Genomic DNA, 15,850 nt, shown 5'->3' with positions numbered 1-15,850 from the left:
CAGAACAGGCAGACTGACGAAATACACTGCTGAGGGGAGCACTGGGCATGACTGCATGATTTTATAATATTGATTTTATCTTACCATATTGAAGGTCTTTCTTTTTTATATTTATTTGTGTATGTGGAAGAACTGGGTGTAAGCCAGAGGTGTTAGAGGTGAGAGGATTCACCAGAGAGTGGAGAGCAAACCAGGAAGATTCACGAAATACACTGCTAAGGGAGCAGCAGGAGAGACAGAAGAGTCTGCTGCACCATGCATGGATCAGTTCCCTGGCAGGGAATCAACTCAGGTCATGGCAGTGATAGTATGCTCTGACTTAACCCCTAGGCTACCTTGGAGGCCTTTGAAGGTGTTTTAAGCAAGACAGCAAACCTCGAACCATAAAGGAAAAATAGGTAATTTGATTATACAAGTTAAATTTTTACAGCACCATAAAAAATCATAAAGAAATCCAGAGACAAAAGCCTGGGGAGAAGGTTTTGCATCTTATATGTGAAAAGATGATTCCCTTAATATATAAATAACTCTTGTGTTTGAGGATCACTAGAAAAATACCAACAAACCATTACAGAAGAAATAAAGGACTTAGGGTTCTCCCTGGTGGTGCAGCGGTTGAGCGCTGTTTGCGAAGCTGCCCATGGTGCGCAGACCTCTCCTGCCCACCTGCTGCTCCCCTCAGCAGTGTACTTCGGTCCTTCGCTACTTCTGCTCCTGCTCCCAGCTCTGGCTCTGGTGAATTTCTTTCACCCTCCCGTGCTTCTGACTGTACCCAGTGCTTGTATAAATAAACAAATAAATAAAAAATAAATAAAATAAATAAATAGATAGATAGATAGATAGATAGATAGATAGATAGATAGATAAATAAATAAAATAGAAAAAAGAAAGAAAGAAAGGACTTACACAGGGAATCCAGAGAAAAAGAAATTTGGTTTTTAAAAAATAATGAAAAAGATGTAAATTAGACATTGTTGATGATGGTGACATGATGTAGTATAGATAGATGTCAAGTTAATAATATTGTACATCTGAAACTTATATAATGTGACCACAATCACTGTGACCACAATGAAAATAATTAGAAAATAATAGTATAAATGAAAGATATCAATAATACTCACAATTAAAGAAACAGATTAATTTCAGCATCCCCTCTCACTTTAAGCTGTAAGTTTCATTTATAAGAATAGCAGGCATCAATATACATTTTTTTGGCAAGCATATGGACAAATGCACACTCATGCCTTAGTAAATGCCTTGTTATCCAAGTATGATCCTTGGACCAGTAATAGCTGCATCAACCTAGAGCTTGTTAGAAATGCAACCCATTCCCTGGTCTACTAAATCAGAATCTGCATTTTAATGAGATCCCCAGGTGATTTGTCTGCACATGAAAGTTTGAAAAGCATTGCTCTAATATATTGTTTGGTAGAAGTGTAAATTAGCATAAGCTCTTTGGATTTCAGGTGACTTGATCACAATTAAAAATCCCCACACTCTGAACCAGAATTCCACTTGTAGGTATTGATCTGACAGTTTAATCATGTTGTATGTGTGTGAAGACATACAAAACATTAGTGGAGCATTATTTGTATTAACAAAAGTTAAAACAACCTCAGTATCATTAATTGGGTAGAGGCTAAATCAACTATAAAAAATTCACACATTGCAATATTATGCAGTTATTAAAAATTGTGAAAAAGTGCATGATATGAAATTGCTTCTAAGATATATTGTTAAGCACAAACAACAAGGTTCTAAACAATATTCTAGTATGATTTTTGTATGAGCTATTATTTAAATCCCATTTTACAGGTAATGTTAGTAAGGCAGAAAAGCTAAATAGCCCAAGGCCACACAGCTACATGGTGGATTTAGATATAGATTGTGGTTCTGTAACAGGGTGGTCCCAGAAAAGGGGAGGTTCCCTGCCCCACCCAAGGAGGGTGGAGGTGAGCAGGAAGAGAAGCGGCAGAAGAGACTGAGGAAGGAAGCAGGATGGAGCCAGGAGACCTGGAAGAGGCGCATGGAGCCTAGAGACACGTGAAGAAACTATGCTTGTCTTTTGGTCGTGGACTGTGTGACACAGATGTGGGTGAGACCGGTGGAGGTGACAATGGCAGCTTTTATCTTGATGTTGATTTTGCTCTTTTCCTTCCGACTTGTCCGGTTGTTGTTACCCTTTTCTGTGGGTCCCACTGGAAGATGCTTTAGACTTTTAGCAGGCTTTGGGCCTTGTTCTGGGCCGATCCATTGGATGGACTTTTACCCACGAGGGGATGGTAACTTTGGGTGCTTCATTTAGAAACTAGACTCTGCTTACCTGTATTGTTTCCTAGTTTTATTAAAGTTCCTTCCCATTAAAGTCTCCTATGTTTTGTGTTGATGCGGCAGATGGCAGAAACCCATTTAGAATAGGCAGGTTTGCGGGGTTTGGGCTGCCCTTCTCCCTGTCCTATAACAGTCCATAGCTTGTGATCTTAATATTATGCTATATCGCTACTCTGGGATAAACAGAAACTATTAATGGTGGTTCTCTCGAGTGTAGGAGACTAATTTTTCATCATTATGTCTTTGTACCATTTGAATGGTTTGCCTTCTGCAAGTATTGCTTTTTAAAAAATAAGTACTTTAAAAATTAACTTAGCCAAAATTGAACTAATCTCCCTCCCCATTCGTGCTGGTGTCAGTGACAGGCTGAATCATTATTTGAAGTGAGAAATCTGGCACAGTTTGACAATTTGGACTCATTCCTCTATTTTACCCCTCACATCTGTCTAATCAGTCACCAAGATTATATTCAGTTTTACCTCTTTGAAACAGAAAATTCTCAAATCTGCCCTTTACTCTATCTCTGATTCACTGATTACTGGGACTATTGCTTTCATTTCCTAATGTTTGCTCCTGCATCTTTTCTCCCTACAAAATGCCAACAGATACATCTTTCTAAGATGCAATCTGGCCCTTCCACTTAATGCTTAGCATTCTTGCTGGCTGCTGGTGCCTATGGAAAAATAAAACTAATTACATGGCAACCTAGATCTTCTGTGTTCTGACCCTGCTTGACTCTCTAGCCTTACCTCCCACCATTTCCCCTCTTACATCCTACCCCGAAGACACCATTTTCCTCACATTTCCATGATTTTCACATACTATTCCTTCTACAGCTATACCTTTTATCTGGATCAATTCCTAGCCTGCCCTTTAAGCCAAACATCAAATATGATGTAGCTCATGTAGATTTCCTTGGTTACTGGTTATTAACTGACATTGTTTCTTCTATACTGGGACATAAGGCTATCCTAAGGACTGCAGTCTCTCTGGTCCCACAGGATATGTCTCTAGTATCAAGCCCAAATGCTATGTATCACACTCCTTGTGGGCCCCCATTGGATGCAGTATCCCACAGCCTGTTTCCTTAGCCCTCCCCATGAGGAGAGGCTTGTAGGATCGTTTCCCTAGTTCCCCCACAGACTCCAGCACTCTGCTTCGTCATCAGGGTATCTGGGAGACTTTCTCATTTATTCTTAATTTTAAGATCATTCACCTGTCCCTTCCCACATCTACTCTTGGGGAGGCAGGATAGAATTAAATAATTAAGAACATGGATTTTGGAACCAGGTTGCCAGGATTTCCAATAACATCTCTGTGACTTTAAGTTCTGCCATCTTGGGCTTCTTTCTCTCAACCCCTCCAACCAGCTGATTTTCCCCTTCTGAAAACTGGGGATGATAATAGCAGCACCTGCCTCATAGTGTTGTCATGAGTATTGAATTTTTAAATTTGTGATACATAGCAAACACTGTAAAATGTTTTTGAGATTAAAATGCCTATAGTATGAGGTGGGAAAATTTTCTAAAATTAGAATAAAAGGCAAGCCATTTTGCTCTTTAGGGTTCTTCTCTGCTAAATGTAGCTTATTAAGATTAGGAACAAGACATGAAACAAGAAGAACCCCCTCCATCTCAAGCCTCTGTACTGATTTGGATATATTTCCCCCAAATGAGTGGGCTGAAGGCTTCTGGGAGGCAAGAATCATAGGCCAGACTTTTAAGACTCCTTGATACCTACTAGACACGTGGTAGCCAGAGTTCATTCCATCACTCTTAAAATGATAATCCCAAATCCTTGGAATGACCCGTTCACCAAGCCCTGCCTCCTTCCCCCAACTCATCTCCTCCCCCTTTTGTCTTGTTCATTCCACTGCAGCCACATTGGCCTTCATGCTGTTTCTTGGGCCTTGTCAAACTGATCTTGTCTCAGGACCATTGCCCTCTGCCTGGAACACACTTCCCTCAGATTCTGGCTTCTTCTCTCACTTCATTTAGGTCATGGTTCTTATATTACCTCCTGACAGAGGCCTCCTGACCACACTCTCAAAAGACTGTGCTGCTCTCCCTAGCCCCTGTCAGTCTACCATCACCATACTTCCCTATCTTCACAGCACTCATCACCCATGAGGACTAAAGTTGTGTCTGCTTTGTTCATTTCTTTGTTCCTAGTACTTTGAGCAGCACCTGCTTCGCTCTCAATAGTCTGAATGAATGAATGAATAGTCAATGACTAAATAAATGAATGGATTCAATGCTAGTACATGTGTAGGAAGGAAAAAATACAACCATTCTGTTCATTTAATGAGGTGTGGCAGCATACATCTGAAGAGATGGGTACCTATTCCCCTACGCAGTGATATCAACAAAAAATAGAAATAAAAACTGTTCACTCCTAGAATTTTGAAAACTTTATGATTTTTCATTTTATGATTCTGTCAAATTTAGAATTGTGAGATAAATCTATAACTATGGATGGGCTTTGTTTTAAATTTACTGGTACTATCTAATAAAAACTAAAACCCAATTGAAATCAAGTTCAGTTTTCAAAAATAACAAATTGCTGATTTGTGTGACCCCAAGGGTTGACTGAGTGTGTGAGTGTGTGTGTGTGTGTTGTGTGTGTGTGTGTGTGTGAGAGAGAGAGAGAGAGAGAGAGAGAGAGAGAGAAATCTTTTCTCATGCAACAGTAGTACATGTAGAAGATTTGGATATTTTAAAAAGTGTAAAACAGTAAAATGATCCTTAATTCTATAACACATAGATACTAATGAAGAAGAGATTAGTGCATTTGCATCCAGATTTTGAAATATGTATTCTTATATATGAATAAATATGTATATGTACATAGAGTTTTGAATTGGGCGGGTATTATATACAAGGTGTATATTACGTTTTCACTTACCACTATCACTATATTGTGAATGTTCCAGGACATTAAATGGTCTTCAAAAAAAAATGTATAATGGCAGACAATTATTCCTTCATGTGAATGTACAATATATTACCTAACTCTTCCTTGGTGTTCTATTAATTATCATCATTATAAGAAGCCTGCAATGTATGCTACATCATGTACATAAACCAACGTGTGCAACTCTAATAGATCTCATCATAGAATCCTAGAAGTATGAATACTGGATCAAAGGATTTAAGGATTAAAGAAACAGACAGACACACAGACACATACACATACATGCGTGCGCACACACACACATATATAGTTGTTGTGGTGACATTGGTTTACAACACTGTATATAATTTAGCAGAATAGGCTCATTTATCCTCAGATGTGTATGACCACATCACACCCCATCAATATACCATATCCCTTTGCCATATACCATTAGGCCCCCTCCCTTTTTGGTTCCCCCCCTACCCTCCCTACAACTCAAGTAGTCTCAATTCTGCAATCAGATTTCTAGGGCTCATTTTGGTTTAAATTTGTCAGTTTCTTTGCTTTGTTTCTCTATATATCCACATATGAATGAAAACATCTGCTATTTGTCTTTTTCCTTCTGACTTACTTCACTTAGCATAATATTCTTCAGTTCCATCCATTTATCATGGATGTTCAAGTTTTCATCTTTTATATAGCTGAGTAGTATTCCACTCAGTAATTCACTCATCTGTTGTTGGCAGTTACTTAGGTTTTCCATAGTGTTGGTTATTTTAAGTAGTGCTTCAATGAACATTGGAGTGCATGTAGCCCTTTGAGTTAGTGTTTTTGCATTCTTTGGATAAACACCAAGGAATGGAATTCTAGATCATATGGATACTTACTTTTAATACTTTATTCCTAACTTTTATTATTTTGAGAAACCTTCATATTGTTTTCCAAAAGTGTGTGGAGCAGTCTACTTCACACACTGGAGTGGATAGCATCTTTTTTCTCTATACCCTCACACAACATTGTTTGTTCTGATAATTTCTTAGATTTTGGTTTGTGTTGTTTTTTTTTTTTTTTTTTTGTTTTTTTTGCATGTGTAGGCAATCCTCATAGTGAGAGTAGGTGGTATCTCATTGTGATTTTTGTCTGCATTTCCCGAATAAGTGATGTGGAATTATTTTTGTGTACCTGTAGGCCACCTGTATATCTTCTTTGGACAACTGTATATTTAGCCCTTTTGCCTATATTTTTTTTATTGGATTCTTGTTTTATTTTCATGAGTTTTTGAGTTCTTTGTAGGTCTTGGATACTATCGCCTTAGATATATGATGTGCAAATATTTTCTCCTAATTGGTTGAATATCTTGTTAATGATATTTTGCTTTGATTTTATGGCTCACTTAATTTTAAGATTTTTTTATAAGTATTTATTTATTAGATATATAGCACGAGTGAAAGATTTTCTCCAGAATTGGTTGGATACAGAAGAGCACGGAGGTGATTTCTTAAGGATTACCCAGCATTCAGAAGCAGAAGCATGATGGGGAAAAAAAAAGGAGATGGGACCAGACAAATTCACTGCTGAGGTGAGCAGCGGGCATGGCAGGAGAGGTCTGCGCGCCATGTGGGACCCTTGCCAGTGGCCGGCAATCGAACCGAGCTGCAGAGGCTGCGGGCAGCTTCAGCCCAGTGCTCAACCGCTGCGCCACCAAGGGAGGCCCAAGGCCATTTTTTTTTTTTTGTTACTGAGGTAACATTGGTTTACAAAGTTGTTTATGACTTAGAGGTACAGTATATCCCCCTTCAGGTGTTGTTACCACACCACCAGCCACCAAAATACCCATAGTCCACCACCACAGTCCATTGTGCTTCCTCCCTAATTTTTTTTCTCTTTTTTAAAGATTTATTTACCTATACAAGATCTGGGGTACAGGCCAGAGGCACGGAGAGGTGAGAGAGAATTCACCAGAGACAGAGCAGGGAACAGAACAGGCAGACTGGCTGAAAAATGCACTCTGAGGCAGCAGGTGCGAGACAGGAGAGGTCTACTGTGCCATGTGTGTATCTCCCTGGCTGGCCTGGAATCGAACCCATGCTGCAGAGGCTGCAGACTTCACAGCGCTGTGCTCAACCCACTGCGCCACCCGGGGAGACCCCTAATTTTTTCTTTCCCCTTCTCTTCCCCATCTTGTAGCCTCAATTCTGCTACTAGATCTGTGGGGTCTCCCTTGTTGGGGCTGCTTCCAGGTCCTGGAACTCACTGGGGCCTGCCAGGGCTTTACACATCAGGGTCACTGGCCAGTTTCACTGTGCTGCTTTCACAGTGTGCCAGGCTACTGGGGCTCACCTTGCCCTCTTAGTCTGCCTGCTTGGCCTGTTCCACCGCTCACTGGGCGCACTTCCTCTGGTTGGTGCTCCTTGTGTGTGCTGTGATCATCTATTTTTCCTTCAAGCATTTTTAGCTTTATGCTGCTGAGTCTAGCTGTGAGTATTTGGAGGGGGTGAGCCCAGAATTTTAATTCTGCTACCATCGTGCCATTCTGTCCTAGGAACATTTTAAAAACATTTCATTCACATACCATAAAATTCATTATTTTCATTTTAATTTAGTAAAGAAATCATCTTTTGTATTTTTTAATGATTCTGTTATTTTTTTAAACATCCTTATTTATTTTATTACAGTGTAGGATTACTCCCCTCAGGTGTAGTCACCATAATTTCCCACCACCAAACCACCCATAGTCCTCCACCATAGTCCAAAGTGCTCTCCTCCCTACTATTTTCTACTCTCCCACTCATACCCTTCCTCTCCTGAGTGTCTCAGATAAATCACTACCTTTCAAGGTTCAATTTTACAGTTGTCTTTGTCTGAACCTTTGGTTTATCTGAATTCCACACATAAGTGAAATCATCCAGCACTTCTCTTTCTCCTTCTGGCTCACTTCACTTAGAATAATCCCTTCTAGTTACATCCATGTTGCCACAGATGCATGAGCTTATCATTTTTAATCACTGAATAATATTCCACTGAGTATATGTTCCACATCTACTTAATCTACTCATCTCTCCTGGGTCATTCAGGTTGTTTCCTTATCTTGGCTATTGTAAAATAGTGCTGCTGTAAACATAGGAGTGCAGATTTCCTTTCGAATTAGTGTTTTTGTACTCTTCAAATAGATATCTTGGAGTGAATTTGCTGGATCATCTGGTAAATCCATTTTTAGTCTTTAAGAATCTCCACACTTCTTTGTAGATTTTTGTGATCAGTCCTTTATCATTAGTGTTGTGTGCAAAAATTTTCTCCCAGTCGGTGGGGTTTCTCTTTTATTTTTTTTTTTTTTGGTATTGTCTCTTTTGCTGTGCAGAAGCTCTTTAATTTGATGTAGTCCCCGCTGTTTATCTTTGCCTTCACTATCACTGCTTTGGGCGATATGTCTGTAAAGATGTCTTTGAGGTGCATGCCATGTAGTGTTTACAATAGCTAAGCTATGGAAACAACCCAAATGCCCAAAAATAGATGACTGGATCAAGAAGATGTGGTACATATACACCATGGATATTACTCAGCAATGAAAAAAAGATAACACATGCAGTGTTTGCAACATGGATGGAGCTGGAAGGGATCATGCTCAGTGAAATAAGTCAGAAAGAAAAAGAAAATACCGGATGGTCTCACTCATAGCAGGAATTTAGAAAACCTAAATAATACAAAGTAAAAATCAAAATCAACAAGCAGCTATAAACCAGAGACACACTACAGGGGGTTGGGGGAGGGAAGGGGAGAGGAAGGACTAGGGTCAAAATAAGGGGGATGTGCAATTGTATGGGGAATATAACCAAAATGAAAATGCATACATTGTGCAAAAATGAAAAATGATGTAAGAATAATATAAAATAAAATATTAATTAAAAAACAATCTCCACACTTCTTTCCATAGGGATTGGACTAGTCTATATTCCCACCAACAGTGTAATAGTGTTCTTTTTTCCCTACTCCCTTGCCAACACTTTTTCTGGTTTGTTTTATTGTTGTTGTTTGGTTTTGATATGGGCCATTCTCACAGGTGTGAGGTGGTATCTCAATGTGGTTTTGATTTGTGTTATCCCGATGATTATTGATCAGGATGAGCATTTTTTCATATGTATGTTGACCATGTGTATGTCTTCACTGGAAAAGTGCTGATTTAGCTATCCTAACCATTTTTTGATTGTGTTGTTTGATTTCTTTTTGTTGAATTGTATAAGTTCTTTGTAGATCTTTGATATCAATCCCCTATCAGATATATGGTGTGCAAATATTTTACTCATTCTGCCTTTCTTTGGGTGCCATTTGCTTGCAGGATTGTTTTCCATGAATGGGTATCTCTTTGTTTTGGTCACTGTCTCTGTCACTATGCAGAGCTTCGTAGTTTGATAAGAGTTCCAGTTGTTTATTTTTCCCTGGTTTTCCTTGCTGCATGAGGTGAGTCCATAAAGATGATTATGTAGTTTCTTTCATGGAGTGTTTCGTATATATTTCTTCCTTGTAGTTTATGGTTTCAGGCCTTATATCCAAATATTTTATCCATTTTAAGTTGATTTTCATGCATGGTGTGAGATAATGGTCTAGTTTCTTTTTTTTTTTTTTTTTTTTTTGCATGTAGCATTCCACTTTCCCAGTATCATTTATTGAAAAGACTTTTCCACTTCCAGTGAATATACTTTGCTCCTTTGTCATATATTAATTATCAATAAATGTGAGATTGTATTTCTGGGATCTCAATTATATTCATTAGTCTATGTGTCTGTTTTGTTCCAGCATCATGCTGTTTTAATCATAGTGGCCTTATAGTATACTTTGAAGTCCACAAGTTGATACCTTATTTTTTCTCCTTTTTTAGTCAGGAGAGTTTTAGATACTTGGGGTTTTTTAATGGCTCCATATGAATTTCAGTAATCTTTGTTCTATTTTTTGAAGACAAACATTGGAATTTTTATTGGAATTGCATTAAGGTTGTGTCCTCATTATCATTTGTCTCAAGGTACTTTTTGATTTCATTTTTGATCTCTTCAGTAATCCAGTGGTCATTCAGTAGTGTATTATCAGTCTCCCCATATAAACTATTTCCCTATTTTCTTTTTGTATTTAATGTGTTGTTCAGAACCTTTACAGTACAGAAGATACTTGGTATGGTTTCAGTCTTTATGAATTTGTTGATATTTTACTTGTGACCCAGGATATGGTCAATCTTGGAGAATGAGCCATGTGCAGGTGAGAAAAATGTGTTTTTGGCTTTTGGGGGATAGAATGCTCTGTAAATATCTATAAGACCAATGTGGTTTAGTTCTTTTTTAGGGCAACTATGTCATTTATTTTCTGTTTTGTTGATCTTTCCATTGGTGAGAGTGGAGTGTTGAAGTTTCTAACCACATATACATTTTCTCCAATATCTGTTTTCAGATTTATAGTAGTTATCTAATGTATTTTGGTGCTCCTTCATTTGGTGAGTATATTTGATGAGTATTATGTCTTTCTGTTGTATTATTTCCTTGACCATTATATAGTGTCCACCCTTGTCTCTTGTTACCTTTTATTTTTTAAGCTGGAAGCCTGTTTTGTCTAATATAAATATGGCTCCCCACCTTCCTTTTGTTGTCATTTGCTTGCAGGATTGTTTTCCATCTCTGTACTTTCAGTCTATGTTTTATCCTTGGTACTTACGTGTTTTACCTGGAGACAGCAGAAGGTGGATTCTGTTTTCTAATCCAACTATATACTGTCTTTTTATTGGTGAGTTCAAGCCATTAATATTTATAGTGATAATTGACATGCAAATGACGATCACCCATTTTATTCCTAACTTTGTGGTTCTATTTAATTCCTTATTCGGTATATTGTGTTTGTTCTTCTCTTTGGTATAAATCCTTTAGCTCCTTTGAATTTTTCTTGGGGGGAGTGGATTTTTAGATGCAAACTTCTGAGGATTTCCTTTGTCTGAAAAAGGAAATTTTTCTCTCATATAGAGAAAGGAGAGCTTTGCAGGATTGCATATTCTTGGCTGACTTATTTTTGGAATATTTTGAATATTCGTCTCCATTTTTTTCTTTCCCTTAGTGTTTCTATGAGAAGCTTGATGTTCCCTAATCATTGTCCCCTTATAGGTTATATGTTTCTTCCCCCTCATCAGCTTCATTATTTGTGTGTGTGTGTGTTGAACTTTTGGAAGTTTTACTATTATGTGCCTTGCTGTATGTAGTTTTTCTTTTATATAGGCAGATTGATGATCTACTTGCTTCTTATATTTTCTATGTTTACTTCCTTCTTCAAGTTTGGAAGTTTTCTTCCATTATTTCTTTACACAGTTTTTTTTTTTTTTTTCCCAGTTCTCTTCTCTCTCTGTTCTCATTTTGGAATGCTTATATTTCCTTTCCTCATGGTGTCAGATAATTCCTGAAGGGTTTCTTCTTTTTTTATTTCATTTATAGATATATTTTTCTCGCTTGCTTTTTCATCTTCAGTATTACTGATTCATTCTTCCATTTGATTTATTCTACATCCATTGCTTTCTTCCATTACTGAAGTTTTGGCGTCCTTTTGCAGTTCTGTTATTTTCTTGTTTAAAGTTTCAATTTCGATCTTCTGTTTTGATTGTGTTTCTCAGTATTAATTTCTTTTCTGAGTTTTGTTTGTATTGCTCTAATTCTTTAATTTATTCGTCATGGCCATTTTGAATTCCATGTCTGAAGGTAAAGATCTTCATGTCTTTGTGGTTTCGTTCTGAGGTTTTGTTTTCTCTCTGTGGTATGTTATTCCCCCGAGAGCTTGCTTGGCCCTTTATATATATTTTTCTCCCCATTATTTGTTTTGGGTTTTCTCTGCTGTAGTTGGGCCTTTTGTTGTATGTAAGTCCTTCTCTCTCACTGCTCTGGGTATTTACTTGATGGTGGACATAATTGCTCATGTCTATTAGATCTGGAGTGTTGCTAGAACCTCCCCTAAAGCACTTCTGGCCTAGTTCTAGTGACTTGTTGGGTTGGGGTGTGCTGGGCCAGAGGCCTAGTTGCTATGACCTCTCCCCACCAAGGAGTAGTGGCACCAGGCCTGTTTCAAGTGGCCAGAAAGGTGGAGTGTTGCTGAAGATCTCTGATATAGAACAAGGCCTTAAAGGGCTGGGATGGGCTTATATCTACTCCTTAGACACTTGTGGCTGGACTGGAATCAGGGGTGCTTAACCAGGAGCTTGCTGAAGGTCCCTGATATAGAGCAAGTTCTTGTGTGGCCCAGTCTGGGGAGCAAACTTGCTCGCAAAGCACTGGAGGCTTAACTCTGATTGGGATGCTCTTCCCAGGTGTGGCTGCAGTAAAGGGCTACTCACTACACAGCCAAGATTGGTGTGTGCTGGATTTTCTTCTGCTCCAAGGTGATGGTGGCTGAGCTCTAAAATGTATTAAATACAAGTTTGTAATTTAATGGGTTTGCATATGCCACAAAGTTGTACAAAAAAGTACACCAAGTCACTGTTTAATTTCAGGAAAAATATGAAGCATTTCACATCTTTGCACAGGAGCAATGGTAACCTCCTCTGTATATTTCCTTTTTTTTATGTTTCATCTGAAACAAGCACATAAGAACATTTTTATGTCTCTTGATAACATAGGCTGATTACCCTTTACCATATATGTACCATATCCAGTCCTATCTAGCAATGTCTTAAGAATACCTATTTCCTACATGTTTGATAGCACTTAGTTGAAAACACATTTTCAATATAATTGAAATAGGCACTGTACTGTTTTGTCTCTTTGATTAGCTCTTCTTCCTTTCCCACTTGAACTGTAGCTGTTCTATAGAGGTCTGACATCCACTCTCCTTCCACTTTGCACATTCACTGTGGGCAGTAACATTTACTGCAGCAGCTTTGGCTTCTTCCCCTCTAGGGATAATGACCACAAGTCTATACCCTTCTCTATCCTCCTTCTAGCAATGTAGTCATGACATCAAGCTGTTTTCTGAACCCGCTATCTACATTATTTGACAGCATAACAAAATAAACTCATGTCTAAAATCAAAGTCATCCCTCCTGAAGCCAGTTCCAGTTCTCGGCTTCCCTATCTAGATTAATGACACTACCATCTCCTAGGTTTTGTGGTCACCTTAAATCCTTTATTCCTTCCATATCTTATTAGCAGTATAACTCTGTTGATCCTGTCTCTTTCGTTCTCTCTCACATCCTTACCTTTTGCTTCATCCCCACTGGCATTGCTCTACTTCCACCTTTTATTGTATCTATTACACAACCTTACTCTCTTCTCTATGCTTCCAGTATTATACGTGTAATTCAACTTACACATGGCCATGAGAATAACCATACTTAAATAACACCTTTAGCATACTGCTCTCTATCCTGCAACCTTTAAGACCCCCTCTTGCCCATTGTACTGTGTAAATACTTTACCCTGACACTTAAAGCCTACCATGCTCTTATATTCTAACTGATTTTCTCTATGCCTTATAAACACGGTGTATCCCTTTTGCAACACATTCTGCCTTTCCCACTCTTACATATGCAAACCCTGGCATGACCTCTCCTCCAGTCTCCTATAATTGAAATTGCACTGAGTCTTTAAAAATTAGCTCTGGGGCCTCCCTGGTGCTCAAGGGGTTAAGTCTCAGCACTGTGAAGCTATCACCAGTGACAGCAGCACAAGTTCCATCCCCGGCCAGGAAGGTGACCTACATGGCACAGCAGACTGCTCCTGACTCCCCACTGCTCCCCTCAGTAGTGTATTTCAGTCAATCTGCCTGTTCTGTTCCCCACTCTGTCTCTGGTGAATCCACTCACCCCCCACACTTCTGGCCTGTACCCCAGCTCTTGTATGCATAAATAAATAAATCTTAAAAAAAAATTAGCTCAGAGGTTCTGTAAATCCCTCTTTAATTTAAACTTCTTGTGCCTGTTCTTCTTTTAACTTTAATTTTGTTAGCATATTCTTTACCATATGACATATTTAGTGGTTATTTATGTATTTTCTTCATAGTCATAACACTGTAAATTCCTTGAATGCAGGGATTACATCTTATTCACTTGGGCATGTTCCATAGTACCCTCCAAGCACCTGAAATGTAGATAGGAGCTCCACAAATGCTTGAATAAATGAATGGAGAAGACTGCCAGCTTTTTTTATTTTTTAGAACTATTAATGACTATTTCAAGAATGAATTCCATGCTATGAAGGTACAGATGCCAGAATGACCCAAAAGCATGATTTCTTCTTAATTTCCTTACTTCTAAATCCAATCCTTCAACAAATATTGTCAGCTCTACCCTTTCAAGATATTTCTAATCAAGCCTATTTCTTTTTAAACCTGTTTGTACAGCTTCCTCCTTAGAACAAATCACCATAAGCTCTTAACTACAAGTCTTTTTAATTGGTTTCCAGGCTTTACTCTTGACCTATCTAAATCCACACACCAAGGTCTTTATAAAATATAGTTACCTCCAGTACCTTCCTACTGCCACTGAGAATAAAATGCAATATTTTACATGGCCTTTGAAATGTCTGTGATTTGGTCTTTGGCAATCTCCCACCCACATCTTCCACTTGTGCACCTTGCATTTCATAATCCATTGCTGCTGAGCATTGTCCCTTCCTCACTGCCAGGTTTGCTCAAAGCAAAGTGAGTAGAGGCTGTTGGTTCTATTGGGTCCTTGCTATTGTTGGCTTGTGCCCTAGTACTTCAAGTCTTAGTGGGAGAAAAGTCAGGGAGTGGTCAGAAGTTATTCTAAGGAATTTTAAAACTTTACTCTAGAGAAAACCTTTGTGGATTTCATCACACCTGAAAATTTTTTCATGGTCTCTCCAGGACTGAGTTGTGCTGAAGTTGGCTTAAAGGGAAGAAAGGAAACCTTGCATTAGTCCCACAACCTCCCCTCCCCCAAGGATGCTATATTATTGATAGAAACCAGAGATGGAGGACAAATATCATCCATCTTCTTTATCACTGTGGTTGTTGGTTTAGGCAATTGAGCATCACAGCAGAAGTTCTAAGCCATCGTTGAATCAGACGATGCTCTGTGAATCTGCTGTCAGTTTCTCTTTGTGTTCCCCTGAAGTCTCCCTCAGCCCTTAGGTGTTACACCTTTAGCTTACAGAGGAGAGAGAAAACCCCTCCTTGTTATTTAGATTCTTGACTTGCTCCCTTTGCGTCTAGAAGCCATGAAATATGTACCATCTACCCCCCTGCCTTTGGGATCATTGACAAGAAGCAGTCTATGATAGGTATGTTTTATGAGACTCTACTTTAGAAAACTAGAACATGCTACCCAGCCCACTCCGAAAGAGAATTTCAAGTATTGTGTTTTAAGCTATTAAGCATTTTTCTAGCCACTAATATTTACACAGATCTCCACAGTCATTCATATGGTAACCTCCTTTTTACCTTCTTCAGAATGAAGAAATTTCCCCATGTTTTAAAGATTCCAGTGTAGCTGGAGCAAAGAAAGTTGTTCAATAAATGGTGCTGGGAAAACTGGGTGCTACATGCAAAAGAATGAAGCTTGACCACTACCTCACACCATGCACAAAAATCAACTCAAAATGGATTAGAGAACTAGACATAAGACCTGAAACCATAAAATACATAGAAG

General features: G+C 38.6%; 1 protein-coding gene across 1 annotated transcript in view; it reads right to left on the bottom strand.

Annotated features, from left to right (window-relative positions):
• Window positions 1-15,850, bottom strand: part of SHROOM4 (shroom family member 4) — a 191,883-nt gene that overhangs the window by 52,550 nt on the left and 123,483 nt on the right.

The sequence above is a fragment of the Talpa occidentalis genome, unplaced genomic scaffold (genome assembly GCF_014898055.3).
Source record: "Talpa occidentalis isolate TD23 unplaced genomic scaffold, MPIMG_talOcc4v2.1 talOcc4.15, whole genome shotgun sequence".
Taxonomy (NCBI): domain Eukaryota; kingdom Metazoa; phylum Chordata; class Mammalia; order Eulipotyphla; family Talpidae; genus Talpa; species Talpa occidentalis.
This window is presented reverse-complemented; position numbering and strand designations above follow the sequence as displayed.